This window comes from Staurois parvus, unplaced genomic scaffold (genome assembly GCF_062004578.1).
Source record: "Staurois parvus isolate SC_StPar_1 unplaced genomic scaffold, SC_StPar_1.0 ptg003153l, whole genome shotgun sequence".
Lineage (NCBI taxonomy): Eukaryota > Metazoa > Chordata > Amphibia > Anura > Ranidae > Staurois > Staurois parvus.
This window is the reverse complement of record NW_028320949.1, coordinates 40,018-61,733: the sequence shown is the minus strand read 5'-3', so window position 1 is coordinate 61,733 and position 21,716 is coordinate 40,018. Positions and strand designations below refer to the sequence as shown.

General features: G+C 46.2%; 1 protein-coding gene and 1 long non-coding RNA gene across 2 annotated transcripts in view; both read left to right on the top strand.

Moving 5' to 3' along the window:
• The first annotated feature begins 1,938 nt into the window (after positions 1-1,938).
• On the top strand, positions 1,939-9,541 carry LOC149428538 (uncharacterized). Its single transcript, XR_016310719.1, has 3 exons — positions 1,939-2,059; positions 2,181-2,203; positions 6,574-9,541. It is a non-coding gene; the product is annotated as an uncharacterized LOC149428538 (long non-coding RNA).
• Positions 9,542-12,626: 3,085 nt separating this feature from the next.
• HPN (hepsin) overlaps positions 12,627-21,716 on the top strand; it is a 38,152-nt gene continuing 29,062 nt past the window's right edge. Inside the window, exon 1 of the mRNA XM_089667288.1 lies at positions 12,627-12,713. The gene's annotated coding sequence lies outside the window, so the exon portion shown is untranslated. The remainder of the gene's footprint in view (positions 12,714-21,716) is intronic.

Genomic DNA, 21,716 nt, shown 5'->3' with positions numbered 1-21,716 from the left:
TCCACTGGCCTCCAGTCAGTGTCCCTCCACCCCTCTCTGCCAATCCCTCCACTGACCTCCACTCAGTGTCCTCCACCCCTCTCTGCCAATCCCTCCACTGACCTCCATTCAGTGTCCTCCACCCCTCTCTGCCAATCACTCCACTGGCCTCTATTCAGTGTCCTCCACCCCTCTCTGCCAATCCCTCCACTGGCTTCCCATTGCCCAACTAATACATTTCAAAACATTAACAACCACATATGAAACCATTTATAACTCCGCCCCCAATGACATCACTAATCTGGTCTCCAAATATCACCCAAACTGTCCTCTCAGCTCCTCACATGACCTCCTGCTCTCTATCTCCCTTGTCTCCTCCCATGCTCATCTCCAGGACTTCTCCAGAGCCTCCCCCATCCTCTGGAACTCTCTACCCCAATCTATAAGACTATCGCCTACTCTGCCCACTTTTAGGCGATCTCTGAAAACCGATCTCTTCAGGGAAGCCTATCCTGCCCTCAGCTAATAATGGAATCTTCTATTCCTCCTGCCAGTCCATCCCCCACAGTTACTACCTTTTGTAACACCAGCCCCTCCCTCTTAGATTGTAAGCTCCAAGGATCAGGGCCCTCCTGTCCCTCTTGTATTGAACTGAATTGTTGCTGTATTGTCTCCCGTTATATTGTAAAGCGCTGAGCAAACTGTTGGCGCTCTATATATGCTGTATAATAATAATGTACAATGAGATAAGATGATGTATATACACTCCAAAACATTGGGCAGCACAGTGGCTAAATGGTCAGCACTTCCACCTGGCAGTACTCAGGCCATTGGTTCGAATCACAACCACGGCACCACCTGCCTGGAGTTTGCATGTTTTCCCTGTGCCTGCGTGGGTTTCCTCCGGGTACTCCGGTTTCCTCTCACACTCCAAAGACATGCTGGTAGGCAGAGGCGTCCCTAGGGTTGGTGTCACCTGGTGCGGTAACACTTGGTCACACCCCCTTCGACGATCCCCGCAGAATGGTTCGGATCTGCGGATTGAACATAATGGATCGGACTTCGAGCCATTATGCCCAATTGGCAGATCCGATCCATCCTGCGGGGAGCGTCGGCTTTCTTTACAACTTACCTCTTCTTGGAGCGGGTCCGGTGTCACCCCGTATAGGTTGCATGCTGACGATCCCTGCAGGATCGTGGGCTTGCTTTACAACTTACCTTTTTGTGGAGCGGGTCCGGTGTCACCCCGTGCGGTCGGTGTCACCTGGTGCGGAGCGCACTCCTTTAACCTGCCTTGGGACACCACTGCTGGTAGGTTAATTGGATCCTGCCTTAATTGGCCCTAGTATATGAAGTTAGAGACCTTAGATTGTGCGCTCCTCGGGGGCGGGGACTGATGTGAATGTACAATATATATGTAAAGCGCTGCGTAAATTGACGACGCTATATAAGTACCTTAAATAAATAAATGTTGAAGGGGGCAGGGCTATCAACAAATGTCACTGCTGATTCACAAGCCTAAAAAAAAAATGGCAGTTGCACTTTAAAGTGGAATAAAACCCATCAATTTAACGGTTTCAAAAAAACAGTTACATTCCCGTCATGCTGGGAATGCCAACTGTCACTTTTTATATGTGCTATCAACCAAACTGTCAAACCAGCACTATGGAAGCTGCAGATCGAACAGAGGCTAAGATGGCAGCTTCCTTGGCTGAAACGGAAAGGAAGGTTTAGTTCCGCTTTGAAGCAGCATTTTAAATACTTGCTGGGGTCCTCCATGCTGCTCCTGTACCCCTCATTGCTACCAGAGTCCCCTCTGAAATTCCCAAACTGCTCACTCCGCACCCGGGACAGAGAATCAGAAAGTATCAAAGCCAGTGGACCAACCTAATAGCCAGGAAACTGGCATTCCGAGGAACCGCAGCCTTTTGTATTTCCATGTTTTCTCGTCTCTCCACAGATTTGGTCTCCGTTGGAAGTTATCGGACCAATATAAGTATGACGGACCTGGACCACAACACCGGCAAAGAGAACCCGGCGGTGACCGACCTGCAGGAGACGGATATCAACCGCTTCGAAGGTATGGATTTTGTTCATTGGTGGCCTTAAAAGATGATCTGTTTATGCTGAACTAACTCATATTTACTTTCTTCTTTTGTCCTTTTTTTTGCTTTTCCCATTGGCGCCATTTCTACTTAAAGATACACCAAAGACAAAGAAAAAGGTAAGTCACCCATCCAGACAGCTTACAGAACTCAAGACATGAGGGCCGGCAGGGCCGTGGATAAGGGGGTACCACCAGGGGCGGACTGACAACTCATGGGGCCCCCGGGCAATAGGGGATCATGGGGCCCCTGTGTCCTTGCCCAAACTCAAAAAAGCTTATGAAAAAGGTACTAGGGGCATCTCATGGGGCCCCTTACTGACCCCGGGCCCTCAGGCAGTGCCCAAGTTTCCAAATGGTCAGTCCGCCTCTGGGTACCACCTGTCCTCCTCAATCACTCATTGTGTTCATTTGGAAAAGGAAGGGGCTGGTTAATGTGACATACTTATCAGACGCTTCCCCCACTCCCCATCCTGAAGGATCCTATTGTGTGCTTGTAGCTGCCGGTGAGAAAAAGAGGAGGGAAGCCAGCACTGTGGGGGCCCAGACAGCTGGGTGAATTGGATGTGGGTAGGGAGGGTGATGGGAACGGTGGTGTGGGGGCAATTACTGGAACCAATCCCCTTTACGGCTCTCTCTGCAGCATCCGAAAGCTGAGTTCTTCTCCTCTCTCTCTAGTTTTCAGCTGCGGCAGAGAGAGCCATATAGGGGATCGGTTCCAGTAACACCCCCCCCCCACCATCACCCTCCCTGCCCACATCCAATTCACCCAGCTGCCTGGGCCCCCACAGTGCCGGCTTCCCTCCTCTCCTTCTCATCGGCAGCTGCAAGGATACAATAGGATCCTTCAGAATGTAGAGTGGGGGAAGGGTCTGATAAATATGTCACATTAACCAGCCCCTTCCTTTCCCGAATGAACACAATGAGTGATTGGCACCTATCACTCACTGAGTTCATTCATAACTGAAGCATAGTATACTGGGATTTTTCTGAAGGGTCAGGTTGGCTGTATTAGGCCCCGTGGTTTCTTGTTCAAACATTTTATTAGTTTTCAAGGGTTGGGAACATAGGCATGGGACAATCCATAGACATTTGAACAGAAAAATTTGTGAAAACAGGTATGATGTCCATATAACGGTGGGGAGAAAAGCACCAAAATATAAAATGCTTGGATGATCGAAGGAAGACATAGTTGTATGTAGGCATATTTACTCATATATAGGCATAGTCAGGGGCGGACTGACCATTTGGAAACTGCCTGAGGGCCCGGGGTCAGTAGGGGGCCCCATGAGATGCCCCTTGTACCTCTTTCATAGGCTTTTTTGAGTTTGGGCAAGGACACAGGGGCCCCATGATCCCCTATTGCCCCGGGGCCCCATGAGTTGTCAGTCCGCCCCTGGGTATAGTACAATGTGGTTACAGGGGTGCTCTCCCCAAAATCATGTGGGGGTGCCAGGGAAAGAGAAAAGAAAAACTAGCGTTAAGGGGGAAGGGGGGAAGTGGGGTATAGTAGCAGTGGGGGGTGGGAAGGGTTGGGAAGGGGATAGAGGAGTGCATGTGACTCCTAGGATGCCGTAGGGGGGTTCGAGACATATTATAACGGATTAATGAGGAAACAGGGCAACGAGGTTGAAAAAATCAAGGAAGGAGGAGGGAATCATCAAATATTGGCGGGACGAAAGGGCCCTGTGGGTTCTAACAGATGCCCTGAGGGCCGGATTAGGTAGACCTGTACCTATGGGCTGCACAAGCAAAGGGGCTGATTTTACCTTTATAACGTTCAACCATCACCATCATCAGTGCTGGGCTTGGAAACCATGGAGTAGAGTTTTGGACCCAACAAGACAGTATACCCATATAGATTATGGTGAAAAGGAACAAAAGGCCCCCCAGCCGGTGCATAGCACAGTAAAGCCTTCCTAAAACAGAAGGCATTCACATGTCTCATCCTAGAACTTCTAGCAGGAAATACATATTTATCCCCACGGCAGGCCATTCTTGTCTCAGGCCATGTGCAGTTTGCAGGACACCATGGCGGGGTGGTCGTGATCTTCCCCGTGGCTGGGTTTGAGCAACTCACATCCTGTCTAGACACTCAGAGTAGTAACAGGAGGAAGTTGAAGACCTGCTGATGTCGATACTTAAAAATACTCACTCTTTGTTTAGGTCCACATTAGTTACATTGTTACAGCAAAAATTGAGTTGTTTTATGTTAACCCCCTGAAAAATCTAAAAAAATAGATCCACAAGTGCATACTGTTGTCACTACATGAGCTATATACTCACAAACAAAGAAGTAAAACAGGCGTATAAGAGCCTCAAGGAACATTGAAATGCAAAACTAGTGAGAGTCACATCAAGAGGGGAGACTCTCAAAGTTCCGCTGACGTGTTTCGAAGGGGGTCCCTTCGTCCTCAGAGCTAACAAAAACCACAGTTTATTTAGGTTGGTGCGCTTTCTTTTTGTTTTACTTTGCAGTACTGGTCGGGCTTCCACAGCCTTGTTAAGATCTGCACAACCTTTGATCCATTGGTGGACTACTTCCACAAGTGGTCTTCCCACCCATCCACCCTTGATCTGGGTCCCTGAGCGCAGGAGGTGTTGTTTCTTTCACTACGTGAGCTGCATTATGCATAATTACAGTTCTGAGATGGTCTAAAGGTAAAGCAGTAGATCATGGTGCCGGGGCCGGCATTAAGTGCTGGTATCTATTGGAGTAGTAGTGGTCCGTCTTTGGAAAAGAGGCTCCAGGCTGGGAGCATTAAGGATATGCAAAATTGCATTAAAAAACATTTCTAGTTTACAAAAATCTAGAGGTTTTAGCAAAATTTTGCGAGTTTGGTGGAATGCATTGGAGTAAATGGGGGTGAAATTAAAAACAACCCTAATTTTACAATTATGACTCCAATGCATTTTGCTGGAACATCTCCTTTTTTGACAAAGTTTATGAGAAATTAAAACTCCCAATTTCACTATTCACAAGAAAGGTCGAGGATGGGTTTTCCTTTGAAGAACCAAAGCTGGGCTGAGCTCTTCCAGTTGCTGCAATTGCTAATTCAAATGCTGATTTTGCTTGCCTAATGGCATGTCCAGTTGTTTCAATGGCTCCTACAATGACTTGTCCAATGGCTACAAAGGCTTATCCAAAGATTTGCCTATGGAATGACCATTGTCTGCAATGGGTTGTCCAATGGCTCATCCAATGTCTGCAATGGGTTGTCCAATGGCTCATCCAATGTTTGCAATGGCTCATCCAAAGATTTCTCCATGGAATAACCAATGTCTGCAATGGCTTGTCCAAAGGCTCATCCAGTGTCTGCAATTGCTTATCCAAAGATTTGTCCATTGGATAACCAATGGCTGAAATAGCTTGTCCAATGGCTCATCCAATGTCTGCAATGGCTCATCCAAAAATTTCTCCATGGAATAACCAATGTCTGCAATGGCTTGTCCAAAGGCTCATCCAATGTCTGCAATGGCTTATCCAAAGATTTGTCCATTGGATAACCAATGGCTGAAATAGCTTGTTCAATGGCTCATCCAATGTCTGCAATGGCTTATCCAAAGATTTCTCCATGGGATAAGCAATGTCTGCTATGGCTCATCCAATGGCTCATCCAATGTCTGCAATGGCTTATCCAAAGATTTCTCCATGGGATAAGCAATGTCTGCTATGGCTTGTCCAATGGCTCATCCAATGTCTGCAATGGCTTATCCAAAGATTTGTCCATGGGATAACCAATGGCTGCAATAGCTTGTCCAATGGCTCATCCAATGTCTGAAATGGCTCTTCCAAAGATTTGTCCATGGGATAACCAATGGCTGCAATAGCTTGTCCAATGGCTCATCCAGTGTCTGCAATGTCTTGTCCAATGGCTCATCCTATGTCATGTGAAAATGGCTAATCCAATGCCTGCAAAGTCTGCAAAGGCTTGATTGATGGCTTGGAATATTGCGCCTCATACCCTCAGTATAATCTGCTCTTAACAAAATCAAATATTTCAAAATAGCAAAGTTCCTTCAAACTCTTACCCACAACTCTTATCCATCTGGAGTTGCCCTCTGTTGTTTAGTCTTGGCAGTCATCCCTGTAAGGAATATTAGGAAGAAAACATGTATAAAACAAACTCAACCCTTTAGAACAGGGTCTCCAAACCTCGTAAACAAAGGGCCATTTTACTGTCCTTTAGACTTTAGGAGGGCCAGACTGTGGCCAGTGGGAGTGGAAAATTCCCCAGCATCAATGGAGGTCCACAATGTCTCAGACTCGATTGTCAGTGGGATTTAAAAAATTAGATAACGCATGTGGTCAGTAGGAGAAGTAATAGTGCCCCATTGTTGGTATCAGTGGAAGTAGTAGTGCCTCGAGGGCAAGACAAAGGCAAGAAAAGGGCCACATCCGGCCCTCGGGTCGCATTTTGGACACCATTGCTTTAGAACAATGACGACACATTTCCTTACCTTAAAGACTCTCATTTGTATCATTACAGGGATCCCGAGAGGACCTGGATTATTCCTGCTTCCTGGTCAGTAATGTTGGGACCCCAAATGAGCAAGCAGTCGAATAATGGGCTCTCCAACCATCCCATGTGTTTTAGGCCATTCCTGCTTGCTAGAGATTTGTGCACGCTCCGAATGCAATAGCTACTGGAATCAATTCTATATTCTGATGTGATAGCTTCAATGTACTGCAACCTGCGTAAGAATGAGGAAATTCATATATTAATGGGCACGGCAAGTGCGCAGACCCGGGAACCAGCCACAGAGATCTTACCAATAGAAGTATTTTAGCCTGTGAAAAGAAAATGATGTGAAAATATTACAACTGCTTACGATTTAATACCTGTAATTGATATACTACTCTAAATCACATATGATTTTACATAAATAAAATATACAAATACAAAATAATAATAACATGGGTTAGGGTGAAGGCTGCATGTATTCTTAGTATTTTGTGTTTTTTATTTTGTACTGCAAGTGTAGACATGGGTTACTATTAGAGGCCAATGCGTGTAACCGTACAATGTTATCCTTACCCCAGCATTGCACACTGCTATACCTAGGCGTCTTGCTTTTTTTGTGTAGACCTCACTATATCTGCAAGCTGAAAACTAGTGGCTGGGGCCTCCCTCAAGCTGGTTATTGTCTGGGAACCATCCTAAAGCTGATGCCTCCTACCCAGAGAGGCAGAACCTCAATCCTGAGATAGATCCTTCCTACGGAGCCAGTCCCTCCATCCTGAGCATAATCCCCTATAGAGGGGCATATCCTCCATACAGAGCCAGTCCTTCCATCCTGAGCAGAATCCCCCATAGAGCGACAGACTCTCCATACAAATACTGTCTATCCAGAAGCAGACTCTCCATTAAAATGCAGACTCTCTATACTGAGGGAGACCTTCCCATCCAGAGACAGACCCTGTTTACCAAAATAGAACCTCCATACAGAGCCTATCCCTTTATTCTTAGCATATTCTTTCATAAGAAGTAGACCCTCCATACTGGGACAGACACCCCCATCCAGAGACGGACCTTCAATACTGAGATAGACAGTCCATGCTGAGAAGGAACCCCCATGCATATAGAAACACTCCATACAGAGACAGGAACTCCATACTGAAGCAGAATCACCACCCCAGAGAAGACCTTCCATCCAGAAGAAGCAGACTCCCAATAAAAAGGCAGACCCTCCATACTGAGACAGACCATCCCATCCACTGACAGACTGTCCATACAGGGTCAGTTCCTTCATCCCCAGTATAATCCTCCATAGAGAGGCAGTCCCTCTATACAGAGACAGGACCTCTATCCCAAATCACCCAAAGAAGACCCTCCAGAAGCAGACTCCTTATTAAAATGCAGACCCTCCATCCCAAGACAGCCCTCCTTATCCAGAGACATCCCCTACATACCAAGACAGATCCTCCATACAGAGCCAGTTCCCCCATCCCAAGCATAATCCATAAAGAAGCAGACCTTCCATACTGAGACAGACACCCCCATCCAGAGACAGACCCACAAAACTGAGACAGATCCTCCATGCTGATATTGAACCCCATACAAATAGAAACACTCCATACAGAGAAATAACCACCATATGGAAACAGAATCATACTCCAGAGAAGACCCTCCATCCAGAAGAAAACTCTTCATAAAGGGGCAGATCTTCCATATTAAGCCAGACTCCCCTATCCAGAGACAGACCTTCAATACTGAAACAGACCCTCCATGCTGAGTTGGAACCCCCCATACATATAGAAACACTCCATACAGAAACAGAATCACCACCCCAAAAATGTCCTTCTATCCAGAAGAAGACTCTTCATAAAGGGGTAGACCCTCCATACCAGGACAGACCCCCTCCATCCAGAGACAGACTTTCTACACTAAGGCAGATCCTCCATACAGACACTGAATCAGTTCCCCCATCCCCATCATAATTCTCCATGAAGAAGAAAACCTTCCATACCGAGACAGAAACCCCCATCCAGAGACAGACCCTGAATAATGAGACAAACCCTCCATGCTGAGATTGAATCCCATACATACAGAAAAACTTCACTCAGTGCAAGGACCGCCATATGGAAGCAGAATCACCACCAAAGAAGACCCTCCATCCAGAAGCATATTCTTCACAAAGGGGCAGACCCTCTATACCGAGACACCTACCCCCCCCCCCCCCCCCAGACTGAAGACGAACCACCATCCCAATGAACATCCTCCATCCAGAAGCAGACTCTGCATAAAGGGGCCAACTTTTCATACCATGATAAATGTTCTACACAGATACTAACCCTTCAATCCAGAGACAGACCCTGTATACTAGGGGTGTCAAACTCCATTTCACCGTGGGCCATATCAGCATTATGGTTGCCTTCAAAGGGCTGGTTGTATCTGTAAGAGTAGATGTCCAGAGCACCCCACCCCCCAATACATCAGGTGTCAAGAATCCCACACCCTCCCTAACATCATCGTGCATCCCCTTTTGGGGGCAGAGTTGGAAATCAGAAAATGCAGGGTCTGGAGGAGGACCAGAGGAGGAGTGGAGTCAGTTACCAGAGTGTGCTGAATGCTGAGACCAGGGGAGGTAGAGATGAGGGGGTGCTGCTGCTGCAATGAGAGGTGCAGGATTTGGCAGAGGACTTCTATTCTCCTCTCTGCTGCCGACTGATGAGACTAGGTGGGGGGCGGAGACAAGGAAAAGTGCAAGGGCCACATGAAATGGCCTGGAGGGACAGATTTGGCCTTGTGTTTGACACCTGTGTTGTACAACTAGACAGAGCCTCCATACAGAGACAGACCTCCATAAACAGGCAGACCCTTTCAATACTGAGACAGACTCCCCCATAAAGACAAAGACCCTCCTATACAATATATAGGTTTCATGTTCTAAAGCAGCCAATGTCTGCCTTTTCAGTTATAATTTTTTTTCAAATAAACATGATACTACCTTTAAGATTTTGTTTGTGTTGCCATTTTATTTTGATTCACGTCTTATTACCTGGTTGTAGTGTTTATGTCTTGCTGCAAAATTACTGCTGTGCTTCTTGGCAAATAAAATTGCAAACTAAATACTCTTCCAGTCATCAGATAGAGCCTTTGTTATTACTTTGGTCACACTGAAAATGTTGGGTTCACTAAAATACCCACGTGTGCAGATCCCACTATGTCTGCAAGTTACAAACCAGTGGATGGGGCCTAGGAACCATCCCGAAGCTGACCCTCCACCTCAAGTATTGCACACTAGACACAGATCCTACAAACGGAGGCAGAACCTCACTCCCAAGATAGAGCCTTCATACACAGTCAGTCCCTCTGCCCTGGTTATAATCTTCCATAGAGAGGCAAACCCTCCATACAGAAACAGGACCTCCATCCCAAGCAGGAACTCCATCTGAATAAAGACCCTCCACCCAGAAGCAGACTGCCCATAAAAAAGCAGACCCTCCATACTAAGAGAGACCCTCCAGCCACAGAAAGATCTTCAATACAAAGTCAGACTCACCATAGTCAGTTCCTCCATTCCTATCATAATCCTCCATAGAGAGACAGATCCTCCACACAGAGACAGGACCTCCATCCTGAAGTAGAACCACCATACCAATGATGACCCTCTGTCCCTCATTAAAAAGCAGACCCTCAATACCAAGACAGATCCCCCATCTAGAGACAGACCCTCCATAAAGAGACAGGTCTTCCATACAGAGCCAGTTCCCCCATCCCCAGCATAATTACCCATAAGGAAGCAAGACCTTCTAGATCGCAACAAATACCTCCATCCAGAGACAGACCCTCAATAATGAGACAGACCCTCCATCCACAGACAGACCTTCAACCCAAAGTCAGACTCACTATCGTCAGTCCATCCATCCCTATTATAATCCTCCATAGAGTGGCAGACCCTTCATACAGAGCCAGTTCCTCCATCCTGAGTATAATCCCCGTAAAAGGGCAGGCCCTCCATGCAGAGCCAGAAGCTCCATCCCAGTGAAGACACTCTACTCAGAAGCATACTTTTTTCCAATATAAAGGAATGTTCTCTATACTGCAGCAGCCCCCCCCCCCCCTTTTCACAGACAGACCTTCAATACAACAGGACCTCCATCCAAAAGTAGAACCACCATCCCATTGAAGACTGATCCCCCCATCCAGAGACAGACCCTCAGCAATGAGATAGAACCTTCATGCTGAGATAGAACCCCCATACATATAAAAAAAAAGCTCCATAAAGAGACAAGACCTCCATACTAAAGCATAATCACCACCCCAAAGAAGACCCTCCCTCCAGAAGCAGACTCTTCATAAAGGGACAGACCCTCCATACCAGGAAAGATCTTCCATAACCTTCCATGCAGAGTTGATACCTTCATTCCCAATATACTTTTTTTTTTTTCAAAAGAATTGGATATCGTGGGAGGAGGACAGTTTGGTTTATGTCACTGTCTATGGCCCAGAAGGTAGGTCTGACCCACCACTGGTGCTGCCATGGCTAGTTGGGCTCTTCTGTGAGATGACCCCCCCAGGACGAAGTTTATACCAGAATGCTGGATTAGATACACTTTATTAGCACAACAGGCAACAGAACTAGAATTTCCTGAAAGAGAGTTTAGCAAACCTTGAATTTTCTCAGGACAGGATTGCTTTGAATTTTAGTGCCATCTGGTGTAAGGAAGGAACATAACAAATACCAAAAGTGTCTAATGACTGCCATCTGCCGTTGGAGAGAGTGACTGAAAGTCTTCCACATCTAGTGTTCTGTTCAATTAGTGTATTACACAACTATATATCTGTGTGAGAAGCTCCTGATACAAGCTGTTGATTCCTGCTTTTCTATCCTATTCCTTTCCTATCCTATCCCATCCTATCCTATTCTATTCTATCCTATGCCATCCCATCCCATCCCATCCTATCCTACCCTATCCCATCCCATCCTATCCTATCCCATCCTATTCTATCCCATCCTATCCTACCCTATCCCATCCCATCCTATCCTATCCCATCCTATCCTATCCCATCCGATCCTATCCTATTCCATCCCATCCCATCCTATCCTATCCCATCCTATCTATCTATCTATCTATCAATCATCTATCTCTCTATCTATTATCTATCTATCTACTATCTATTATCTATCTATCTATCTATCTATCTATTATCTATCTATCTATCTATCTATCTATCTATTAATTATCTATCTATCTATCTATCTATCTATTAATTATCTATCTATCTATTATCTATCTATCTATCTATCTATCTATCTATCTATCTATCTATCTATCTATCTATCTATTAATTATCTATCTATCTATTATCTATCTATCTATCTATCTATCTATTATCTATCTATCTATCTATCTATTATCTATCTATCTATCTATCTATCTATCTATCTATCTATCTATCTATTATCTATCTATTATCTATCTATCTATCTATCTATCTATCTATCTATCTATCTATCTATCTATTATCTATCTATCTATTATCTATCTATCTATCTATCTATCTATTATCTATCTATCTATTATCTATCTATCTATTATCTATCTATCTATCTATCTATCTATCTATTATCTATCTATTATCTATCTATCTATTATCTATCTATCTATCTATCTATCTATCTATCTATCTATCTATCTATCTATCTATCTATCTATCTATTATCTATCTATCTATTATCTATCTATCTATCTATCATCTATCTATCTATCTATTATCTATCTAACTATCTATTATCTAACTATCTATTATCTATCTATCTATCTATCTATCTATCTATCTATCTATCTATCTATCTATCTATCTATCTATCATCTATCTATCTATCTATTATCTATCTATCTATCTATCTATCTATCTATCTATCTATCTATCTATCTGTCCATCTGTCTCTCATTGTAGATTTCCTTTGAGCAGAACATTCTGGGGACTGGAGAAGGGTAGATGTGATGTTGGTCTGTTAGTTATAAATCAGCAGCCTGTCTGGTTAATGAGTGACAGGGAATCCAGTTGAAGGGTCATTTCTCACTTCCCACCACCAACACGGACACGACGCATACAGCGCACTGGATTCCAACTGTCCCCCACCTTCTTGCTGTCTGGGCTGACTGCAGACCCCTCGGGTAAGTGACCCGCTCTGCCTTTCTATGGAAGAACCAGAATCTGTTTTGAATAAAATCGTACATGTGTGATCTGCGCTGGTCTGGGGATTGATCGCGTCAACATGGCTGACCACTGTGCTTGTGACATCACAGAGAAGGGGCTCTGGAAAACATTCAGGTCACATGACCAGGACCCATTATTTTGGGTAGTTATTACCCAAATGTAACTAATTTCCAGGGATGGTCCCCAATCTTGCGTCCTTGGGACTTCATGTTTTTTGACCAGCTCTATTATTGACCAATTACCTAAAGAGCTACACTATATGATTGTTTGCTTTTTTCTTTCTGTTGTTCAGTAATGACTCATCAGTTCTCATTATAGAGTATCTAATGTTAAATCCTTTTTTATTTCCATTGTTTGATGTAGTAGGGGTGAGTTAGGACCCCTGTCGGGTTTTGTTTTACTGTCTGTGTTTCATGTACTGGAGACCCAACAGGAGGAAGAAATCTCTCCAAAGTGAAGGAAACAGTTGTCACCAGAACACGTTTCCCCATTGGAAGACTTCCCCACCTCCTGTTCTGGTCACAACAGCTATAACATTTATATCTGACATCCCCTTGAGTTCCCACAACAGTGGTCACCAGGACAGGAAGGAAGGGAGAAAAGGAAAGGGGAGGAAAGGAAAGGGGAGGAAAGAAAAGGAAAGGAAAGGGGAGGAAAGGAAAGGGGAGGAAAGGAAAGGGGAGGAAAGGAAAGGAAAGGGAAGGAAAGGGGAGGAAAGAAGAAAGGAGGGGGAAGAAATAAAGGAAGGAAAGGGAAGAGAAAGGGAAGGAAGGAAATGAAGGAAAGGAAGGAAGGAAAGGGAAGGGGAGGAAGAAAGGAAGGAAGGAGGGGAAAAAATGGAAGGAAAGGAAAGAAAGTAGGAAGAAAAGAAGGAAGGAAGGAAGGAAGGAAGGAAGGAAGGAAGGAAGGAAGGAAGGAAAGGCAAGAAAAGAAAGAAAGGAAGAAAAGGAAATAAATGAGGAAGGAAAGGCAAGGCAAGGAAAGGAAAGGAAAGGAAAGGGAAGGAAGGAAGGAAGGAAGGAAAGGGCAAGGCAAGGCAAGGAAAGGAAAGGAAAGGAAGGAAGGAAGGAAGGAAAGGCAAGGCAAGGCAAGGCAAGGAAAGGAAAGGAAGGAAGGAAGGAAGGTAGGAAAGGGGAGGAAGAATGGAAGGGAAGGGGAGGAAGGAAGGAGGGAAAAAAAGAAAGGAAGGAAGGAAAGGAAAGAAAGGAAGGAAGAAAAGGAAAGAAAGGGGAAAGGAAAGGAAAGGGGAAAGGAAAGGAAAGGGGAAAGGAATGGAAAGGGGAATGGAATGGAAAGGGGAGGGGAAAGGAAAGGAAAGGCGAATCACATCTGAGATCAGAACATTCTGCAGCTGTGGTATTTGACACAATTATGACTCAGAAGCTTTGGTTGTATTATCTCACATAGGCAAGATTGGGTTCAGTAACATGGAAGTAAAACAGAACACCATCTCCTTTATCCTTCCAAACTTCATTATATACTATCACAAATGTATCAATTATCCTATATATTTTGTCCCATACACAGAAGACTCGATATGGCCAAACTGTTATTGAACCAGAAGGAGAGACAAACAAATGCTTAGAGTCCAAAAGTATTTTATCGATTCCAAAGCAGTCAAAATGAAAAACAGAAGGCATCCAACGTGCTTAGGGGCCAAAAACCCCTCTTCATCAAGGCAGCTCCACTGCTTTATAATGACCCTCATTCACTGATCATTCTTCTCCCTCAGGAGCCTTTACTCTGAGTCCATCAGACACATTGATAGCTGTTAAAACTCTGAGGAAGGGGGGAATTATTTGACCCCAGAAATGCATTAGATACCTTCTGGCTTTCCTTTTGTCTTCTACGAAATCGATAAAATGCTCAAATGTTTGGTTCTCTCTCCTTCTGGTTCAACTACATTTAGACTTTTCAATTTGGGTGATCCCTGTCCCAATCTCTGTCCTTGCCTTCCTTTTGTGGAGAGCTGCCAAACCCAAAGGCCGAACCTGAAGCCATTGAGCTCAACCAAGGACACCTTTATCTACTAAGCTGGCGAGCCATTACCAGCATCTTGTTTCCACCTTTCTTTAAACTATATGGCTAGCAGACCATCACTCCTACATGAGCTTGCTGCAATTACATTCCAAAACCATAGCCATTGTTTTGGAGTACTCCACCACTTTGCGGAGAGTTGCCAAACCCAAACCCATTGGGCTCAGCTGTGGACCCCTTTATCTACTAAGCTGAGGATCCTTCTCCAGCATCTTGTTCCCACCTCTCTTTGGACTATATGGCCAGAAGACCATCAGATCTACATGACCTTGTTGACCTTTCTATGCTAAAGCCATGGCCTTTGTTTTAGAATCTCCCCCCTCCTCTTTGTGGACAGCTACCAAACCAAAATGCCAAACCCAATGGGCTCAACCAAGGACCCCTTTATATACTAAACTGAGGATCCTTTTCCAACGACTTGCTCCAGCCTTTCGTTGGACTATATGGGCAGCAAGGCCTCACACCTACATGAGCTCAATGGACATTCCATTCCAAAACCATAGCCATTGTTTTAGAGATCCATCCTACACCCCCCCCCTTTTGTGCAGAGTTGCCAAACCCATTGGGCTCAGCCAAGGACCCCATTATCTTCTAAGCTGAGGATCCTTTTCCAGCGTCTTGTTCCCACTTTTCTTTGGACTATGTGGCCAGCAGATCATCACAGCTGCATGAGCTTGTTGGACATGCCATTCCAAAACCATAGTCATTGTTTTAGAACCCCCTCGTTCCCCTCTGTAGAGAGCTGCCAAGCCCAAATGCCAAACCCATTGGGCTCAACCAGCAGACCATCGCACCTACATACATTTTTTGGGCATTCCAATCCAAAACAATAGCTATTCCTTTAGCGTTACAGTTGGTGGTCGGCCATGATCTGACTGTCCTCTGCTTTCCAGTAAGACTTGAAGGTTCCAGCAAAAGGGTTGGTCAGCTTGGCCAGTCCTTACTATTTATTTTAGTAGTGGGGGGAGGGGACAGGAGATAAGTATCCTTGTAAAGATGGGAGGAGGAGGAAACAAGCATTACTATGGAGAGCTGAGGGTCACTACGGAGCTAGGGAGGGTAGGGCTGTCCTATGGAGAAAGGAGGATATATAGATATACAAGGGGTAGGAAATAAGCATCGCTATGGAAATAGGAGGAGAGGAGATGAGAGTTGCTATAGAAATGGGCAGTGGAGCTGAGTTTCTCTTTGGAGGTAGAAGGGTGAGAAGATAAGTGTTGCTGTAGAGCTAGGGGAGGAGATGAGGATTGCTATGAAGATGGGAGAGGAAAGGAAATGAGTGTTACTGTGAAGCTCAAGGTAGGAGATGAGCATTGGTGTAACGACAGAAGAGGGTGATGACTGTGATTATGGAGATGAGGGTAGGAGATGAGTATTAGTATAGAGTTGGAATAGTTATAACATGTTTGTCATTATGAAAACTGGAACTGCCTACCCCTGTGAAAATAGGAGGAGGTGGAATGGGTTGCTATGGAGACAGGATGTAGGAGATGAGCATTGCTATTGGAGATGGAAGGGGTGCTGTGAGTGTTGCTATGGAGAAGAAAGAGAGGAATATACAGTATATGTGTCCCTAAAGAGATAGGAGAGGAGAAGATCAGTGTTACTCTGAACATGGGAGGTTACGCAATGGGTGTCACTATGGAGATAGAAGGGGGAAATGGAGATGAGTGTTGCTATGGAGATTGGGAAAGGAGATGAGTGTCGCTATGGAAATTGGGGGTGAAAGAAATAAAAATTGAAATTAAGATGCAAAGGGTGGCAAACGCATGTCACTTTGGGGTTGGGAAGGGGGGGGGGAAATGAGTGTCACTATAAGGATGAGAGGGGGAGGAGATGAGTACTGCTATGGGGAACGGAGGGGAAGCAAATGGATGTTGCTATGAACATGGGAGGGGGAGGAGATGAGTGTCACTATGGAGATATAGAGGAGATGAGTGTTGCTGTAAAAATAAGGGGCGGAGATGAGTGCCACTATGGAGATAGGAGGGGGCGGAGGTGAGTGTTGCTATGAAAATGGAAAGGAGAGAAGAGTGCCACCATGGAGATGAAAAGGGGAGACAATGAGTGTTTTTTTTTGTGAAATGGGAAGGGGAGGAGATAAGTGCCACTATAGAGATGGGGGAGGTGGAGATGAGTGCCACTATGAAAATAGGAGGGGGTGGAGATGAGTTTTGCTATGAAAATGGGAAGGGGAGAAGGTGAGTGCCACTATGTAGATGGGAGGGGGTGGAGATGAGTGTTGCTATGAAAATGGGAAGGGGAGAAGGTGAGTGCCACAATGTAGATGGAAGGGGGTGGAGATGAGTGCTGCTATGAAAATGGGAAGGGGAGAAGGTGAGTGCCGCTATGTAGATGGGAGGAGGTGGAGATGAGTGTTGCTATGAAAATGGGAAGGAGAGAAGATGGGTGCCACTATGTAGATGGGAGGGGGTGGAGATGAGTGTTGCTATGAAAATGGGAAGGAGAGAAGATGGGTGCCACTATGTAGATGGGAGGGGGTGGAGATGAGTGTTGCTATGAAAATGGGAAGGAGAGAAGATGGGTGCCACTATGTAGATGGGAGGGGGTGGAGATGAGTGTTGCTATTAAATGGGAAGGGGAAGAGATAAGTGCCATTATGGAGATGGGGGGATGAGTGGCTATGGAGATGGGAAGGGGAGGCAGTGAGTGTTGCTATAAAAATGGGAATTGGAGGGGACTAGTGTCATTATGTAGATGAAAGGGGGAGGAGATGAGTGGTGCTATGAAAATGGAAGGAGGAGAAGATGAGTCTGGCTATCAAGATTGGAGGGGGAGAAGATGAGTGTTGCTATGGAGATAGGGAGGAGATGAGTTTTGCTATGGAGATGGGAGAGGGAGGAGCTGAGTATTGCTGGCAGGTAATGCTAGCCCTCTGCTCCATAGGGAACAATAGGAATTCTATACTTCTGGATAGATTGTTCCTCAGACAGCAGCTGTCTGGTGGACTTAGGACAGACCCAAAGACATCTGTCATCTCATACATTTGGGTCTCAGTAGGCTCCATACACAATAACCCGTTTTAGTTGTGTTTTGGGTGGAAAACTAAAAAAGTTGTGAACTCTTCGATATTTCACAGCAAACCGCTCACTCGTGGGGCACCGAGCCCGTGCCTTGGGCCTCACGCCCTCCAGCTGGCAGTCTGTCCTGGTATGTGTGTGTGTGCGGTGTGGCGTGTTCTCTGCAAGGCAGAGTGACCGCACAGCAAAGATTAAAGTCCTTCCAGAAACATTTCAGCCTCAGCTAATAATTACCCACAAGAGCAAAATCAACCAAACTTATCCCAGGGCAGAGACCGGTGTCCGTCTGTCTGCTCGTCCCGCCTTGTCTATACAGTGAGGAAAATAATGATTTGATGCTCAGAAGATTTTGTGAGTTCGCCCGCTTACCAAGAAATGAAGGGTCTATAATTGTTATCAAAGGTGTAATTGAAATGATAGAGGCAGAATATCAACCAAAATCATGAAAAAACCCACGATACAAATGTTATAAATGGAGTTTCAGTTCAGGGAGTAAAATACGTATTTGATCCCCAAGAAAAACATGACTTAGTACTTGGTGGAGAAACCCTTGTTGGCGAGCACAAAGCTAAGTCCTTTCTTGTAGTTGGTGTAGGAACCCTTGTTGGCAAGCACAGAGCTAAGTCGTTTCTTGTAGTTGGTGGAGGAACCCTTGTTGGCCAGCAGAAGTGAAATGTTTCTTGTAGTTGGTGGAGGAACCCTTGTTGGTGAGCACAGAGGTGAGATGTTTCTTGTAGTTGGTGGAGGAACCCTTGTTGGCCAGCAGAAGTGAAATGTTTCTTGTAGTTGGTGGAGGAATCCTTGTTGGCGAGCACAGAGGTGAGATGTTTCTTGTAGTTGGTGGAGGAACCCTTGTTGGCCAGCAGAAGTGAAATGTTTCTTGTAGCTGGTGGAGGAACCCTTGTTGGCCAGCAGAAGTGAAATGTTTCTTGTAGTTGGTGGAGGAACCCTTGTTGGCAAGCACATAGCTGAGACGTTTCTTGTACTTGGTGGAGGAACCCTTGTTGGCGAGCACAGAGCTAAGACGTTTCTTGTACTTGGTGGAGGAACCCTTGCTGGAGAGCACAGAGGTGAGATGTTTCTTGTAGTTGGTGGAGGAACCCTTGTTGGCCAGCAGCAGTGAGATGTTTCTTGCAGTTGGTTCCCAGGTTTGCAGACATCTCAGGAGGGATTTTGGTCCACTCTTCTTTATAGACCTTCTCCTCTCAATCCTTAAGGTTTCTTGGCTGTCGCTTGGCAACTTGAAGTTTCAGCTCCCTCCATAAATTTTCTATAGGATTAAGGTCTGAAGACTCACTAGGCCACTCCATGACCTTCATGTGCTTCTTCTTGAGCCACTCCTTTGTTGCCTTGGCGGTATGTTTTAGGTCATTGTCACATTGGAAGACCCATCCACCCATCCACCCAGGTTCTCATCCAAGATTTTACAATACATGGCCCCGTCCATTGGGCCCTCAATGTGGCAAAGTCGGCCTGTACCTTTAGCAGAGAAACAGCCCCAAAGCATTAAGTTTCCACCTTCGTGCCTGACTGTAGAGATGGTGGTCTTAGGTTCAAAGTCAGCATTTTTCTTCCTCCACACGGCAAGTCGAGTTAATGCCAAAGAGCTCAATTTTGGTCTCATCTGACCACAGCACTCTCCCAATCCTTCTCTGAATCATTTAGATGATCATTGGCAAACTTCAGACGGGCCTGTACATGTGCCTTCTTGAGGAGGGGGACCTTGCAGGTGCTGCAGGATTTCAATCCATGGCGGTGTATTGTGTTACTAATGGTTTGTTTGGTGACTGTGGTCCACCTGCCTTGAGATCATTCAAAAGCTCCTCCCGTGTAGTTGATCCCTCACTTTTCTCATGATCATCCTTACTCCCATGAGGTGACATCTTGCATGGAGCTCCAGACCCGAGGACGATTGAAGAATACCTGTAGATATCTATGGTTATTGATTAGTATAATCTCCCGTGTAGTTCTGGGCTGATCCCTCACCCTTACCCCATGAGGTGAGATCTTGCATGGAGCTCCAGACCTGAGGGCGATTGATGGTTATTTTGTATTTCTTCCATTTGAGAATAATCGCTCCAACAGTTGTCTCCTTCTCACCAAGCTTCTTGCTGATGGTCTTGTAGCACCATTCCAGCCTTGTGCAGGTCTACAATCTTGTCCTTTGATGGTGAGGTTTGGATGGAAGAAAGAGATTCTGTGGACAGGTTATACACATAACGAGTTGTCATTAGGAGCATCTTCTTCCATTGACAGGACTGATCTGTGTACCACATGAGTACATCGCCAGTCTGCCGGAGCCAGAATCATTGTTGGTTGGTAGGGGATCAAATACTTATTTTACTCTCTGAACTGCAACTGCATTTATAACATTTGTATCGTGGGTTGTTTTTGGATTTTTGGTTGATATTCTCTCTCTATCATCTAAAATACACATATGATAACAATTATAGACCCTCCATTTCTTTGTAAGGGGGCAAACTTACAAAATTTGCAGGGGAAAAAATCATTATTTTCCCCACTGTAGATTGCCAAACGATGAACAGGAAGGGGGTAAAAGTGCCCGGTAGGCAGGAAGGGGGTAGAAGCGCCCGGTAGGCAGGAAGGGGGTAGAAGTGCCCAGTAGGCAGGAAGGGGGTAGAAGCGCCCGGTAGGCAGGAAGGGGGTAGAAGTGCCAGTAGGCAGGAAGGGGGTAGAAGTGCCCTGTAGGCAGGAAGGGGGTAGAAGCGCCCGGTAGGCAGGAAGGGGGTAGAAGTGCCCAGTAGGCAGGAAGGGGGTAGAAGTGCCCGGTAGGCAGGAAGGATGTAGAAGTGCCCGGTGAGCAGGAAGGAGGTAGAAGTGCCCAGTAGGCAGGAAGGGGGTAGAAGTGCCTGGTAGGCAGGAAGGGGGTAGAAGTGCCTGGTAGGCAGGAAGGGGGTAGGAGTGCCCGGTAGGTAGGAAGGAGGTAGAAGTGCCCGGTGAGCAGGAAGGAGGTAGAAGTGCCTGGTAGGCAGGAAGGGGGTAGAAGTGCCCGATAGGCAGGAAGGGGGTAGAAGTGCCTGGTAGGCAGGAAGGGGGTAGGAGTGCCCAGTAGGCAGGAAGGGGGTAGAAATGCCCGGTAGGCAGGAAGGGGGTGGGAGTGCCCAGTAGGCAGGAAGGGGGTTGGAGTGCCCGGTAGGCAGGAAGGGGGTGGGAGTGCCCGGTAGCCAGGAAGGAGGTAGAAGTGCCCGGTAGGCAGGAAGGGGGTAGAAGTGCTTGGTAGGCAGGAAGGGGGTAGAAGTGCCCGGTAGGCAGGAAGGAGGTAGAAGTGCCAGTAGGCAGGAAGGGGGTAGAAGCGCCCGGTAGGCAGGAAGGGGGTAGAAGTGCCCAGTAGGCAGGAAGGGGGTAGAAGCGCCCGGTAGGCAGGAAGGGGGTAGAAGTGCCAGTAGGCAGGAAGGGGGTAGGAGTGCCCGGTAGGCAGGAAGGAGGTAGAAGTGCCCGGTGAGCAGGAAGGGGGTAGAAGCGCCCGGTAGGCAGGAAGGGGGTAGAAGTGCCCAGTAGGCAGGAAGGGGGTAGAAGCGCCTGGTAGGCAGGAAGGGGGTAGGAGTGCCCGGTAGGCAGGAAGGGGGTAGAAATGCCCGGTAGGCAGGAAGGGGGTGGGAGTGCCCGGTAGGCAGGAATGGGGTGGGAGTGCCCAGTAGGGACTTGGTGAACATCACCTGCTCAAACCCCGAAGAAATGGGAGGTTTAATCCCCGAAACGCTTTGGCCTATCAGATTTTCCCGTATTTTCGGTATCCTATTAATGACTGTATTACCATTGACTGCTCAAGCCTTGAGGAAGTAGGAGGCTTTTTTTCCTCCGAAACGCATTGGGCGTATCTGATGCTCTTAACCGTTCAATGTCTCAAACATCCTTCCAGGA